Here is a 15,326-nt window from a genome sequence, read left to right on the forward strand (position 1 = left end):
GGTCCCATCTCAATTAACACCTGAAACACTGTTAATAATTACAGTAAAGGTCACAAATGGGTTTTTATTAGTGAAATTGATGGCTTACAAAGCAGCATGATGGATGTTACAATTATATGACATTTTAAGATCTGTTAATCAACTAACGTGTTTTGGAGACAGCCCATCCTTGCATAAACAGGATAAAGGTGTATGAGGGTGGCCTGTAGTGTATATTTAGAGACGACACCCAAGGCTTGATCCTCATATGGTCCTATCTCCAGGAAGGTTTAGGAAGATTTTGGCCTCTGAAACATTAGAAATCTGTTGAGAATGAAGCTTTCATGCTTGGAGCACCTAAAGTGCGGAAAGCTTACAGAAGCTTGTGTACTGTGTCTGCTTGCTACTGAATGTTTTGTTAAATGAATATCTGTATGTGTGGCAGATTTGGTCGGAGACCTACTTTTCATTATAACCTGGTAGCATGATTATAAAGATGTAGCTAACCTTCAGCTAACTCAAACTTCTGTGGTTGCTCCTATCTACCAAAAAGCATTTAAGAATTCTGCATGACCACTTCAGTTTAGGACAGTTTGCAATTCTCACCTTCCTTAGAGGGCAATTTAGCTAGTTACTTATTCATGTCCCATGAGGGAAGTCATTCTGTGCCCCAAAGCAGCTTATCAAAGTATTATTTCAGACTTCATGCAGTACTCTCCCTGAAAGGAATTCAGGTAACATCTATGGATGTCTCGTGCCCTTTTTGGAGATTAGTTTCCCAAGGAACTTGCTTAGCAATCCTGGCTTGTCACCTGAATCTGGAGTAATTTGAGTGTCTTCCAGTTCTCTTGCTCAGTAGAGGATGTCTGAAAAATCCAGTAATCATTTAATAAGGCTGCTTATGTCAGAAACTCAAATTCTTACCTTTTTGGTGTTTTGAACATTTTCCCCTGTTATGATTTATTAGTGTATTCTGCATAGACAATCCAATTATTCATCCTGCTGAAAAGTAGCGGATGCCTATAGATGCCTTTCTTTTTGTAAAAGGTATTGTTTTTCCTGAGACCTGGATGAATTTCCAGGAGCCATTCAAGGACATGAGAACACCCACTTAGAACTTGAAAGGTTCACCTCATGGCCCTCAGACCAGGCTAATGAGATGCGATAATTTGAACTCTGGCACTCCTTTCCTCACAGGCTGAAAGACTAGCACAATATTAGTGTCTATCTGTGCTTAAAGGCTGGAGCTATTGATCAGAGTCCAAAATTAGTTTGTGTAGGGGAACTTTTCTTAAAGACATAAAAAGGTACCATTTAATATATTGTTTCCAAAATGTGTTTCTCACACATTTCCACTGTGAGAAAGAGGTTCTGTGGTCAAATAGGTTAAGAAACCTCAGCACACTCTTAGAGAATCCCAGTTGTTATCAGCAGCAAAAAAATGTATGTGATCAGTTTCTTAAACTTATTTAAATGTTTGAAAAGTTAGAAAATTGTGGCAAAGAGCATTAATTCTTGAGTCTTGGGAGTGTATTACCTTGATGAGAATGTTTGTGTATTTGAAACTAAAAATGTGTATCAGTTTATATTGCCACATACTGATTTTTATGGTATAATATATGGTGTAGAGAGCAGGTTGTCTAAAAACCAATATTGGCAAAATGCTGAATATTCAGCATGGTTTTATGAAGTTGACAGATGTGGAGTGTATTTTGCATGTGTCTTAACTTACAGATGAGGAAATGAAGTAGCAGAGAGATTAAATTAGCCAAGCCAGGGGTTTCGGTGCTAGGAAGTCTTGATATTGTAAAACATAGCCATATAACTTTAAGAAAATGAATCCAGACAAAAAGAAAACAAAATCATTGTAAACACATAGTCCACTTTAAGTTCACAAAATGTTTTAAACATAATTAAGGCTATGCTTGACTTATCTACTTGTTTATTTCCTACCAAGGATGACCGGGAACTAGCCATTGATATAGAAACATTCATTATTCTTACATTTTCTTTCTTTTTTCTGTGTCCTCTCTCTCTCTCACACACACACACACACAGTCTCAGAAGTACTAGTGCTGTATCCTGAAATTGTTTCTTTAGTTCTTGTCAAAATTCCTCCGATTTTATTTTTTGTGTCCTGAAATACTGTTGACATTAACATCCTCATTGCCTTCCAAAATATCTGACTTTATTTTTTGTATGTGCTTTTTACTCTTTGGTAGAGTTATGGATTCACTACCAGATTCTACTGTATGCTCTGACAACTATGACCACAATGGGTGAGTTGACTGATCTAAGTGGTGAAAAACACTGGGAGCACCAATGGCAATAACAGCTTTCTATCAGAGACTTTAAGCATCTTTGGTAACATTGTTTTTGAACCAGAGTGGAAAAAATAAGATCAGGTCAGAAGAGGGATGCTTGGTACTCAAAGATTGTTTGTGACTCTAAGTAATTAGCAAACAAAACCTTAGGAAACTATCAGAATGCCTGTGTATGAGACTCTCTCAAGAGTGATGCAAGAGAGTAGAGAATCCTACTTGGAGAAAGAAGGTGGTAGCATTGGACAGGCAGCAGAGGAGCCCTCAGCATAAAGAAAGGAGCTAAGAGACCCTGTATCTGTCCCTCACCCTTCAGAGCTGGTGCCCCAAACTCAAAGCCATCATCACATTGGATGGAGCCCCTGCCTCAGGTTTAGTCACTTGATCCTATTTGAGGAGAAGCAAAGATATCTGTGACTCATGAAGAGCATGAAGGTGGTGGAGGGACTTGATAATTAGGAAATCAAAATGGGCAAGAATAATGTGTGACTACAAATGGGACATGAATTTGAAGGAAATTTAAGTTAAATTTGCTGCCACACATGATGATCAGGTTCAGTAATAAAGAATTGTATTTAAATCTTGATTCATTAAACTTTTTTGAGAGTCCTAAACAATTTTTATTACCAACACATAGAGACTTGTTTCTAGAGAAAAATCAAGTACCAGGTGCCAAATAACAGATTTACATGAGAATTTTTAAGGACAACACATTGTAATTTGTAGCGCAATCATAGCCAATTTGAACCAAAAAAAAAAAAAGTCGTGTATGCATTTATGTTGTTTCTTACTATTTACCTTTCAATCCTTTGAACTGACTCCAATGAATTGACATCAGAAATCTGTGCTGGAGTCAACAATGAAAGGTGATGTCATAATATATATTGGAGATGGGAGGAATTCAGGTTTGTGAAATTCAGTCTCAGAATTATTCATGGGAAAATAGTTTCCTGGACACTGATTCTAAAATTCTTTCTAAAAAGTTGGGTCTTAAGTAAGCTAAGTCATATTTATCATATCTTTTAGATTCAAGGAATTTTGTTGTTCAAATAAATTGGTCATATCACCGCTCCATGTGGCAAATCTCTAATAGATTTTTGCATTTGATGTTTGAAGTAAAATGCAGCAACCTTACATAGAGCTTTATAATAAGCTTCATGTGTTCAAATATAATTGGTACTTTTATAACCGATGCTGTTTGTTATACTCAGAAAGTTATTTCTTATCGTAAGATTACCAATATAGTCACCAAAATACTTTTTATATTTTGAATTAATTTTCCACATTTAAATAAAACAAGCGCTGCTGCTGTTGTTACTATTCCCTTTTAACGTCTCCCCAAATTAGTGTTTTATTCTGTACACTTTATGAGATGGCAGCTTAACAATACCCTTAATATGGCCCAAGGATTCTACAAAAGGAAATGCTGGTGTGTTTGTCAAAAGTGTTTTCTGGCTGGGCATGGTGGCTCAAGCCTGTAATCCCAGCACTTTGGGAGGCTGAGGCAGGTGGACCACGAGGTCAGGAGTTCAAGACCAGCCTGGCCAATATGGTAGAACCGCGTCTCTACTAAAAATACAAAAATTAGCTGGGCATGGTGGTGCATGCCTGTAGTCCCAGCTACTCAGGAGGCTGAGGCAGAAGGATCACTTGAATCCGGGAAGCAGAGGTTGCAGTGAGCTGAGACAGCACCGCTGAACTGCAGCCTCGATGACAGAGCAAAACTCTGTCTCAAAAAAAAAAAGTGTTTCCTGTGCAGATTATCTATTCACCACTTGCAGATTTGAAGTTTACTAAGCATGTGTGATATCTGAAAGTTCATTTGAAGAATAAGTTTCAATGCCAAAAATGTTTAAAAGTGGGATATAGGAAGATGATGCAAAGATCGAATATCCAAACATTTCCATTTTCACCAGGAGGACTTAATAGAATGTCTAACAGCTACTTTTAGATATTTTTGAAATGTGAGAGGGGTGAGTTAACATAAAGTAGACTGTGAGATTAAAATGTCTGTTCACTCTAAAATCTCAGCATTCACTTTCTTATTGTCAAGTTATTCATCAGACTCTTTTCAGAGACAACCTAAATGCAAGCTCTTAGAATATTACAACATCTTTTATATGAGATGACAGGAAATAATTTCATGGCCTTTTAAAGGATAGATGAGGGATTTGAATACCACTTTCAGATTAAGTAACTCCTCTATTGAATATTACACTGTTTTATGGTTCATATCTCTATTGTGGTTGAGAGGTATTGCCAGATTTATTCGCTGACAAGTAAATATTATTCAGTTTATAATTAATATCCACGTTGGGGGGACATACTTTAGTCTATGTTAAAACTATCTTCAATGTTCAGTATCCTGTTCCACATAAAACTTTCATGCCCTAGTTTTAGCATTCATTGATTTTTATGTGAATCAGTTGTAACTGTGATCATTACAAAATGGTGATTTCTTTTTAAAAAAAGTAGTTTTTCTGTGTTTAATAAGTATCATTCTATTATAAGGAGAGCTATTCCTACCCCTATTTGTTCACTATTACTATGAACTTATAAATTCTTACATTATTTCAATGAATTACAATCCTTTCTGTCATTATTTATTTTGATCTTTAAATGGTCCCATATTTGGCCAGTGGGACTCCCTAAAAGCTAGCCCCTGTGTCCTTTTGACTTGACATGTTCCCATCACTTTTTGAGCATTTCCCCAGCCCTGGAATCAGCCATTTACCCAAAGAACCTCATGCCCTTTAGAAACCAATCAATATTTTGCATTTGGTATGCTGATTGCCATTGGCTCATTGCTACTTGTAGGCCTTTTTAATATATAGATGAGAGTACAGTTATACATATTGACATATACAGATATATGCACATATGCAACAATTTTAATGTTTAATACACAGTATATACATTTATATGTGTTCTGTAAACTACGTATTATTGTTTTGCCTATATGTTTTTAAATTTACTTAAATGGTATTAAGTTGTATCTCATTTTGTTAGTTTTCTGCTTAGTAACATAAGATTATTCTTCTTGTGCATACCTTTTGTTGTTGCTTTTAACTGGTATGAAAAATTGCACAGCATGCATGCATCCCCTAGTGAGGAACACATATATTGCTTCCTACCATTTGCCTTCACAAAGAGTGCCGCTAAATGATTATCCTTATGCCAGACCCCTATAGACCTGTTTGAGTATTTCTGTAGGAATATGAAACAGGACTTGATGGGCCATGGGATTGCATATTTTGAATTTTACTGAATACTGCCTATTGCTCTCACAATGGTTATACCAGTCTGCATCTCATGAACAGTGCATGATGGTTCCTACACATACACATTCACAACAACACTTGACATTATCAAACTTTCTAATTTATATAATCAATCTAATAGGTCATAACATATTGCATTATGTTTTACTTTGAATTTATGTGATAACTTATGAATTTGAGCATCATTTTATGTTCTTATAGCATTTGGGATTTCTTCTGTAATGGTCCATTCATGAACTTAGCCCGTTTTTCCACTAGTGTTCCTATCTTTGTCTTGTTAATTTACGTGTGCTGTTTTTGAATATTTTATATTTTAGAATAAGTTAATCAAATTTCTTTTAAAATTATGTTTAATTTTCAAAGTGATTATGTTACATTTGTAAACAATATAGCAATGATTCACTCTTTTTAGTAACATTAAAAACATGGTGCTATTGTTTGGAGGTTTGTACCCCCAAACTGCATGTTGAAATTTGATCCCCAATGTCGGTGGTGGGGCCTAATGGAAGGTGTTTGGAAGATGAATAGATTAATTCCCTCCCTTGGAGTGAGGGTGAGTGAGTACTCACTCTATTAGTTCTTGCAAGAGCTGGTGGTTTAAAAAGAGACCAGCGGCTTCCCGCACCTTGATTCCCATCTTGCCATTTGATCTCTGCACGTGTCAGTTCCCCTTCATCTTCCACCATAAATGGGAGCAGCCTCAGAAGCAGATGTTGGCATCAGGCTTCTTGTGCAGCACACAACTGTGAGCCAAATAAACCTCTTTTCTTTATAAATTACCCAGCCTCAGGTATCCCTTATTAAACAGACTCAGATGCATGGAATCCCATTCAAAAGTTTGGACTATCGCTTTATGTATTCAAATCATCCTTCATGTCAGTTTGAGACATTGAAGTTATGTTCTCTAATCCGTCATCTGCCTGTTAGCTTTGGCATTGTTGTTTTTCATTCTCTTCATGACAGAACTTTTTGCCTTATTATTTTACTTTTGAAGTTTGAAATTTTCCCACTTTCAGTCTACAAAGGTAATTTCTAATCCTCATAGTTTTAATTTACACATTTAATGCTTTAATCTACTTAGAGTCTACCCTTCAATATGGTGTTAGGTAGGGATTTGGTTTCATTTTTCTCCCAATGGTAGGCTGATTTTCCAAATACCATCTATGAAACAATTCATCCTTTTTCCTTGTTTATGTAATCATCGTCAGTGACATATATCTACATAGGTTTATCTCTGAGCTCAATATTTTGCTCCATTGATACTTATGGCATCCCTACACCTTTTTTTATTAGCATGATTAGTTAAGTTATTAATGGAGCCTTTATATGTTGACATAGATTTTGTAGTAAGTATGTCAATATTCTAAAAAATTTTGAAAAATACCTATGTGGGCCCTGTGGTGTTTGGGAGAGGGAAGGGCTTTAAATACTAGGTTGATTTCTTTGTTACTTGAGTATTCTATTTCTATATAAATATATTTTCTTGCACTAATGTTAGTGTTTTATATTCGTCTAGGAATTTTTCCATTCCATCTAAGTTTTCACATTTATTAGCATATAATTGAATAATCTTATTTTAAAAAAATTTAGTTGTGTTCTAGTTATGCTCCCTTCTTGTACATTTTATTTGGATATTCACTCTGTTTGTTCTTGATTATTATTGCCACAGGTCTATTGTAGTAATCTTTTCAAAGAGACACACTTTTGTTTTGTTAATCTTCTCCACGGTTTTTTCTTCTCCAGTTCAGTGACTTATGCTTACCTCCTTATGTTTTGCTTCCTTATTACTCCATAGACTTTGCCTTGTGCTCCTTTTCCAACCTCTCTACTTAAATGTGTACTCTTTGCTTTTAACCATCTTGACTTCTTATTAATGCTTATATATTGGTAAATTTTCTTCTAAATATTGCTTCATTGTATCCTACAAACTTTGTCATGTTATTATCAATCAGTTCTTAGTATTTAAAATATTTCATGATTTCCCTTTTAACATAAGAGGCATTCAGTAATGTGTAATTTAGTTTCAAATGTGGGTTTTTTTAAAAAAGCGAATCATATTACAATATATTCAGAGAACAGCAATATGATATTGATCCTGTGGACTTTATCCTGTGGAAGCTTTCTTTATGGTACAGAGAGCTATGATGTTGGTCTGTCCTTGTGCCCTCATAGGTCTTTTGCTGTTTCTAGAAGGTGTTAGAATTTTCTCTTTGTCTCCATTAAATACTTAAAGCTGATATGTTTCTTCTTTCTTGAATTTTGGGAAATTTATCATCATAAATTTTCACATTTTATTTTGCATTTTTAGTTTTCATTTCTTCTTAGATTTTCATATTCTAGATGTTAGATAGCTGTTTTTATCCTCCATAACGTTCTTCTTTAGTATGTTCTCTTTATTCTTTTCTACTATTTTCTGGGTAAGTTTCTCAATCTAATCTTCTAACTCTAAATTAATTAGCTTTTCACATGTATCCAAACTACTATTTATCCCTCAACAAGTTATATTTTTTTGAACGTCATACTTTTACAGTTAAGGCTTTCTCTTTTATTTTTTCTTACGACTCCGATTCTCATTTCATGTTTCAACATCTTCCTTTGTGTCCTCTTATCCTTAAGAATATTTGTCATGCTTACTTTAAAATCTTGGTCAGTGTGTTCCAGTAGTTTTGCTACAGTCGGTATGCTGTTGTTCAGCTTGTTGTATTTCTTTTTCAGTAGTTGTATTCCTCAGATATCTAATCATGTTGGTTTGTGAACTCAGATTTTTTGTGGCTGTTGGCTACTCTGGTCATTTGTATTGGGGAAGGACTGAAGGACAATCTCAGTCTGCTGCTGTTCTTGCAACATAATTATTAATAGCACCCACTTTTTCCTTTCAAAAGTGTCCTGGTTTGGGCAGGAATTATATAGTCAGTCTCACTGAAATCTAGGACGTAAGCTGTGTCATTGTCAGTAAGTTTAAAATGAAGAGAAGTGATGTGCCCCAGGGTAGAGAGTCTCAGGAACCATGAAACACTGACCAGGCAACTCCTCTGGGTTGTGAAAAGGAAAAACTTTAGACAAGGTAAATTTAAGAGTTTAATAGTGCAAAAATGATTCTTGAGTTGGGAAGCTTTTAGAACGAGAACAAGTTCTGAGAACTGCAAGCTGGCAACGTGGCCAGACAGCATTATGGACAGAAAATGGAAGTGAGGTCCAGAAACAGCTTTGTTGTTTACAACTGGTTACAGCTGGATGTTTTGTCTTATTTGAATCAGTCAGCCACCCGCAATTGACTGAAGCTCAGCTGCTGCAATTGACTGAGACACAGCTATCTGTTACAAGTGTATATTCTATTCATAATTATGCTGTTAGTTTACACACTAGGTTAGCTTGCAGTTTGTTGCATAAGGACTCAAGTACAGAGGCAACCACAGGGAAAATTTTGTTTAATTAAACAACTATATCACCTTGAAGCTCCTGAACAAAGCAGCATTGGAGGAGACAATCTCTCTGGTTTGTAACCTGGGCTTTGGAGATGGAGGCAGGTGGAGGAGTGAAGGCCCAAGGATGGCTCTTCAGCCCTTCCCTGTTTTCATCAGCCAGCCTAATGCTCTCCTAATTTTACTGTAACTACTCCTGGGTAGTTGCTGTTGTTGTCTATGGAGACAGGCAGGGATGGTCACTATTGTTTCCAAATGGCTAAATTGCATGTGTTTTGTTTTGTTTTGTGTTTTTAGAACAGCTAGTTTATTAGTTGTAGGGTTATTGTAGCTAATTTGAATAAAAATTAAGCCTACAAATTCACATGGTATTTGATTATGTACAATTTAGTTTAATTCTTTAGCTCTGACCCAAATGAAGTGATATCACTAACCCATGATGGAGTCCTCAGTGAAAGTGAAACGATATCACTAGCCTATAATGGAGCCATCAGTGAAAGGTGTTATGTGTGTGTACGTTCATAAAGATACACACAAATGTTAACTATAGAGTTTCTTGGACACTGTTTCTAAAGTACTGGTAGTTTCAGCTTCTGTATGTAACATCCTTTTCTTTTTTGGGTCTAGTTGGATACAAGATAAGTAGATCACAAGAAGTCTACTTCTTCTTCCTAGCTGAATTGACTAGTAGCTAAAACTTTTAGAAAACTGTTGGATTGCCTGTGTATGAGATTCTACCAGGTTAGGCTATATTAGTTTCTAGGGCTGCTTTAACAAAGTATCACAAACCAAGTGGCTTAAACAAAAATTAATGATCTCATAGTCCTAGGGACTAGAAATCTGAAATTGAGGTTGTCAGTAGGGTTGGCTTTTTATGAAGGCTATAAGGAAGAATCTGTTTGATACCTCTTTGCTAGCTTTTTCTGGTTGCTGGCAATCTTTGGCATTCCTTGGCAGGTAGACTCTTGTCTAGAGTAACTGCAGCTATTTGACCAAAAGTGTAAGTCCAAATTGTGTTTGTATCTGAGTAATATGCTTTTATAATTCCCCAGCCCACAGCCAATTGAGTCGATGGTAGTAACCTATGATAGAGCCACCCATGAAATGTGAATGAGAAACAAAGATTTATATACAAGTAAGTGTATATATACATATATACACATAACATACACGCATGCATACACATACACACACAGAAACATAAAACAATGAAAGAGAAAGAGAAGTTGATATTTGTAAAATTCACTGTCAGGCATATCCTTGGAAATACAGAGTATCTTTGACACTATGTCTAAATCTTCTCACTGTAGGATCTATAGATAACCTTCTATTTTTTTTTTTTTCAGACCAAATTGGATAAAAGAGGATGAAGTCATGAAAGGGATGCTTCTTCCTCGTAGTATATTTGTCACTCTAAGTTAGTAGTATCCAATCCCTTAGGAACCTCTGAGGTTTTCCATTTATGAGACTCTCCTACTACTAGAGTGGGCCAAAGGGAGAGAGAATCCTATATGGAGCAATGGGGAGGTAACAGGTGGCAGGGAGGAGTGAAGCACTCAGCAAAAAGAACAGAGTTCATGAAACCGTAATGGGTTCCTCACCTTCTAGAGTTCTACCACCATGTGAGGCTGGTGCTCCAAACCCAAACCCACAATCATTTTGTAGGGAGTTCCTGACTCAGGCCTACAGCTACATGGTCATATCTTCTGGTCAGGAAAGACAGCCATGATGGGTGAAAGTAAAGAAGTGACAGAAGGACTTAGGAATCAAGAATTTATATGGGGTAAGAGGCATGTTTCCTTACAGACTGCAGTTACATTAGAAATAAATGCCACTGGCCAGGCATGGTGGCTCATATCTGTAATCCCAGCACTTTGGGAGGCCAAGACAGCTAGATCACTGGAGGCCAGGAATTTGAGACAAGCCTGACCAACATGGCAAAACCCTGTCTCTACTAAAAATACAAAAATTAGCCAGGTGTGGTGGTGCATGCCTGTAATCCCATCTACTCAGGAAGCTGAGGAAGGAGAATTGCTTGAACCTGGGAGGCGGAGGTTGCAGTGAGCCAAGATGGTACAACTGCACTCCAGCCTCAGTGAGAGTGAGACTCCACCTAAAAAAAAGGATACACCTAGTTCGAATTAGTGATATACACATGAATATTTAAATGTCAACCAGATAGTACATCGTAGAGTAACTGTAGCTGTTTGATTCAAAAAGTAAGTTTAGAATTACATGTGTGTCCAACTATCTACTTTTATATTCCTTTAGCCTGCATGCAGAATTGACATCAATGACCTATGATAGAACCACCAATGAAATGTGAATTATAAAATATATATACACAAATATTTAAAGAAATATATATGCAGATATACATACTTCTGTCTATCTAGACACACAGGGAGAGAGAGAAAGGGAGAGAAAGAGAAAAGAGAGAGAGAATCGACAGAGAGAAAGATGAAGATTATGTGCTTACACTCAGGATCATCTATGGCCATACAGAATGTCTTTTACACTGTTTATAAACCTCCTCACTATAGGCCCTGCAGGCCCCTTATCCAACTTTTTGATTAAATTGGATAAAAAAGGAACAGGGCAAAAAAGGGAAACTTCTTGTTATTGTCTTGTCACCCTTAGTAGCAGGCACATACTTAAGAAAGTCAGATTTTCTGTGTATGAGACATACTAGAGTGGACCAAGGGAAGAAAATCCTATGCAGAGCAACAAGCGAGTAACAGTGGACAGGGAGCAGTGGAGCCCTTAGGGAAAAAAAACAGAGCTAATGGCCCTGGCAGGGTTCCTCACACCCAGAGCTCTACCACCATGTGAGGCTAACACTGCAAGCCCACACCCATCATCACATTGTATGGGGCAGTTTCTTGACCCTGTGTGAGAGCAGAGAAGACACCTATAATGGCAAAAACAAGGCACTCATGAAGGGATTTTAGTGTCAGGAAATGAGATGGGGTCAAGGGGATTTGTATATAGAAACTGCAGCTGAATTTGAAATAAAGTAAACCACCAAATTCTTAGTTTGTGCTGTATTCAATTGTAAAGAACTAAACATCGCTTGTGAGTAATTCAAACCAGAAAGTGAAGTCCAGGATGTCATATTGGTGTTGGATGATACATATATATATATTTAAATTCTGTAGCACTGCCAAGTCTAAATTCAAATCAGTACCCTGGAGTGGAGCTGTCAGTGAACTGTGAGACAGAAATAATATAGAGGCTGGGCGTGGTGGCTCACGCCTGTAATCCCAGCACTTTGGGAGGCCGAGGTGGGTGGATCACGAGGTCAGGAGATCGAGACCATCCTGGCTAACACAGTGAAACCCCATCTCTACTAAAAATACAAAAAATTAGCTGGGTGTGGTGGCGGGTGCCTGTAGTCCCAGCTACTCAGGAGGCTGAGGCAGGAGAATCGCATGAACCCGGGAGGTGGAGCTTGCAGTGAGCCAAGATCCTGCCACTGCACTCCAGCCTGGGCAACAGAGGGAGACTCCCCCTCAAAAAAAGAAAAAAAAGAAAAAGAAAAAGAAATAAATCAATATAGATATAAGGATGTATGAACAAGGGAGGAAACGATTATATACCATTTATATATACCTATATGCATTCATATTAAATCAAGGCATGCACCCACAGGTACTGCAGAGAAATATAAAGGTTGAGATTAGGGAAGTTCCCATTCAAGGGCATTAATGGAAAAACAAAAAACTTTTGACACATGTGTCTGCGTGATCTCACTGTGGGATATGAAGTTGACTTTATGTCTTGAATGAATTTAGATAAAAGATGGCCACATAAAAAGAAGAATGATTTTTCTTACTAGTCTGTTTGATACTCTTGAGTAAAAATAAAAAATAATTTTCAGACTGCCTGTATGTGAGACCTTACTATAATGGCTGAGGACAGCAGAGAATCCTCTTTGGAAACAGGAAAGCACAGCAGGGATGGAGAGTAGTGAAGACCTCAGGAGAAGAGAAAAAAGCTAACAACCCTAGAAATGTTTTTGACCCTGCAGAACTCTGCCACAATACAGGGTGGTACTCAAAACCCCAAATACCATCATATTGGATTGTGTCCTTGACTCAGACCTGCAGTTACTTTACCGTACTTGTGGACCAAGAGAGACAATCAAGTGAAGAAGTAATGGAGGGCTTTCGAGGCAGCACATTTAGTGGAATAAGAGGGCTGACTACCTCCACGCAAAAGTTTAGTTTGAAATAACTGCCACCACAAAGGCTGTCACGCATTGGTACTGAGGTCATAATAAAGAGGTTTATTTAAATCTGAAAGCATTACTATTTTCCCCAGCCTAAGATGTTGGTTGCCATCATATAAATCCTCCTTTTTAATAAAAAAATGACATTTTAGAACCAAATAGTGCTATACACATGAATAGTCAGAACTTAACTGGTTTATGTGCAGAGTAATGAAAGTTAGTTTTACCAGAAAAGTAAATTTTGAATTGTGTCTCCTGTCTGACTGTATTCTTTTGTCATCCTCTAGTCCACCCACAAATGAATTATCAGGAGTGAACCCAGAGGCACGTATAAATGAAAGGTGAGTTATGCATATGTGTGTCTTTATTTATCGAATTATAACTGAGCATAGAAGTATTCACACACACAGGCACATAAACAAATATATCCATCCATCCATCCATGCATCCATCCATGCACACTTCTCTCAAACACATCCACTAACAAATCCATGCATACAGTGGAAACATACAACAAGGAGACAGACGGCCGGACATTTGTGGAGTTTATTCTGGGAAGCCTGCGTGGCCATAGAGAGTGGTTTTTAACAGGATTTCCAATTCTTCTCCTCGTAGCCTTTGTAGGTAACATTGCTTCCTTTTCTAACGGAGTGTTATAAAAAGGAGCAGGTCATAGGAGAGCTGCTGCTTCGTATGTTAGTGTATTTGTCACTGTTAGTTCCTAGTAAGCAGCTTCTTAAAGGACTCAGATTTCCTGAGTTTGAGAGCCCACCAGATTGACAGAAAGGAGGAGAAAATCCTGTTTGCAACACGGAGGAGATAGCAGCTGACAAGGAGCAGTGAAGCCCTGGGCAGAAAAGAACAGAGCTAATGGAACATGGACTTGTCCCTCACACTCCAGAGCTCTGTCAACATATGAGGTTGGTGCTAAAACACAAACACAAGCACACCACCTCATTGGATGCAGCCCTTCCTTAGGCCCACAGCTACTTGCCTGTGTCCCATGGACAGGAAAGACTAGCATGATGGGTGAAAGGAAAGACGTGATGGAGAGATCCAGGAAGTGGGCCATAGATGGGATTAGGAGGAGGAATGCCTACACAGTGGAGTTGAATTTAAAAGAAATTCACCCACAAAAGGCTGTCTGTCGTGCATTGGCCAGCTCCAGTGGTAGAGTTTTGGTGAACTCTTGAGTCAGTGAGTCTTAGATAGATGTGCTGCAATCATATAAAGTATGATGTGTAGGGTAAATGGCATGGTAGATTCCAAAGAACCAAATACACACATGACTTCTGTAAGGGTAAGGCAATTTACAGGTTGAAAAGTAGTTGGAAGGTCGGGTGCGGTGGCTCAGGCCTGTAGTCCTAGCACTTTGGGAGGCCAGGGCGGGTGGATAACGAGATCAGTAGTTCAAGGCCAGCCTGGCCAACATGGTGAAACCCCATCTCTACTAAAAATACAAAATTAGCCGGGTGTGGTGGCGGGCACCTGTAGTCCCTGCTACTCGGGAGGCTGAGGCAGGAGAATTGCTTGAACCCGGGAGGCAGATGTTGCAGTGAGCCGAGATCATGCCACTGCACTCCAGCTTGGGTGACTGAGTGAGACTCTGTCTCAAAAAAACCAAAAACAACAACAAAAAACAAAAACAAAAAACCAAAACAAAAGCAGTTGGAATTATTTTGAACTGAAAACCTTAAGTCTAGGAAGTTACATGTTGTCTTAGTATGTACATGTTAACTTCTTTGGCATGGCCCTGTGTGTGAATTGAGAGTACCTTCTAGTAGGCTGGCCAATGCACCATGTGATATCAAGGAATACAGTTATACATGTATCTATGCATATACAAACACATACATACATGCATTCATACACACAAGAGAGACTGAGTAGGGCTATTGAGTGTGACAGGCATCCATGGGAACAAGGAGTTCCCTTGAAACTATTTCTAGAGTCCTCTCAGAATGAGCTTTGTATGCAATATTGTTTTGTTTTTTGGATGGAGGTAGGAAAATGGGGAGGAACTCATAGAGGGAGACTTTTTATGTTAGTGTTTGTCACATTACCTTTCTGTGAGAATGAGACTTTCCTAGTA

General features: G+C 37.8%; 1 pseudogene; it reads left to right on the forward strand.

The window, feature by feature from the left end:
* Positions 1-13,432: 13,432 nt before the first annotated feature.
* LOC129524665 (phosphatidylinositol 3,4,5-trisphosphate 3-phosphatase TPTE2-like) overlaps positions 13,433-15,326 on the forward strand; it is a 41,111-nt pseudogene continuing 39,217 nt past the window's right edge.

The sequence above is a fragment of the Gorilla gorilla genome, chromosome 13 (assembly GCF_029281585.2).
Source record: "Gorilla gorilla gorilla isolate KB3781 chromosome 13, NHGRI_mGorGor1-v2.1_pri, whole genome shotgun sequence".
NCBI classification, from domain to species: Eukaryota; Metazoa; Chordata; class Mammalia; order Primates; family Hominidae; genus Gorilla; species Gorilla gorilla.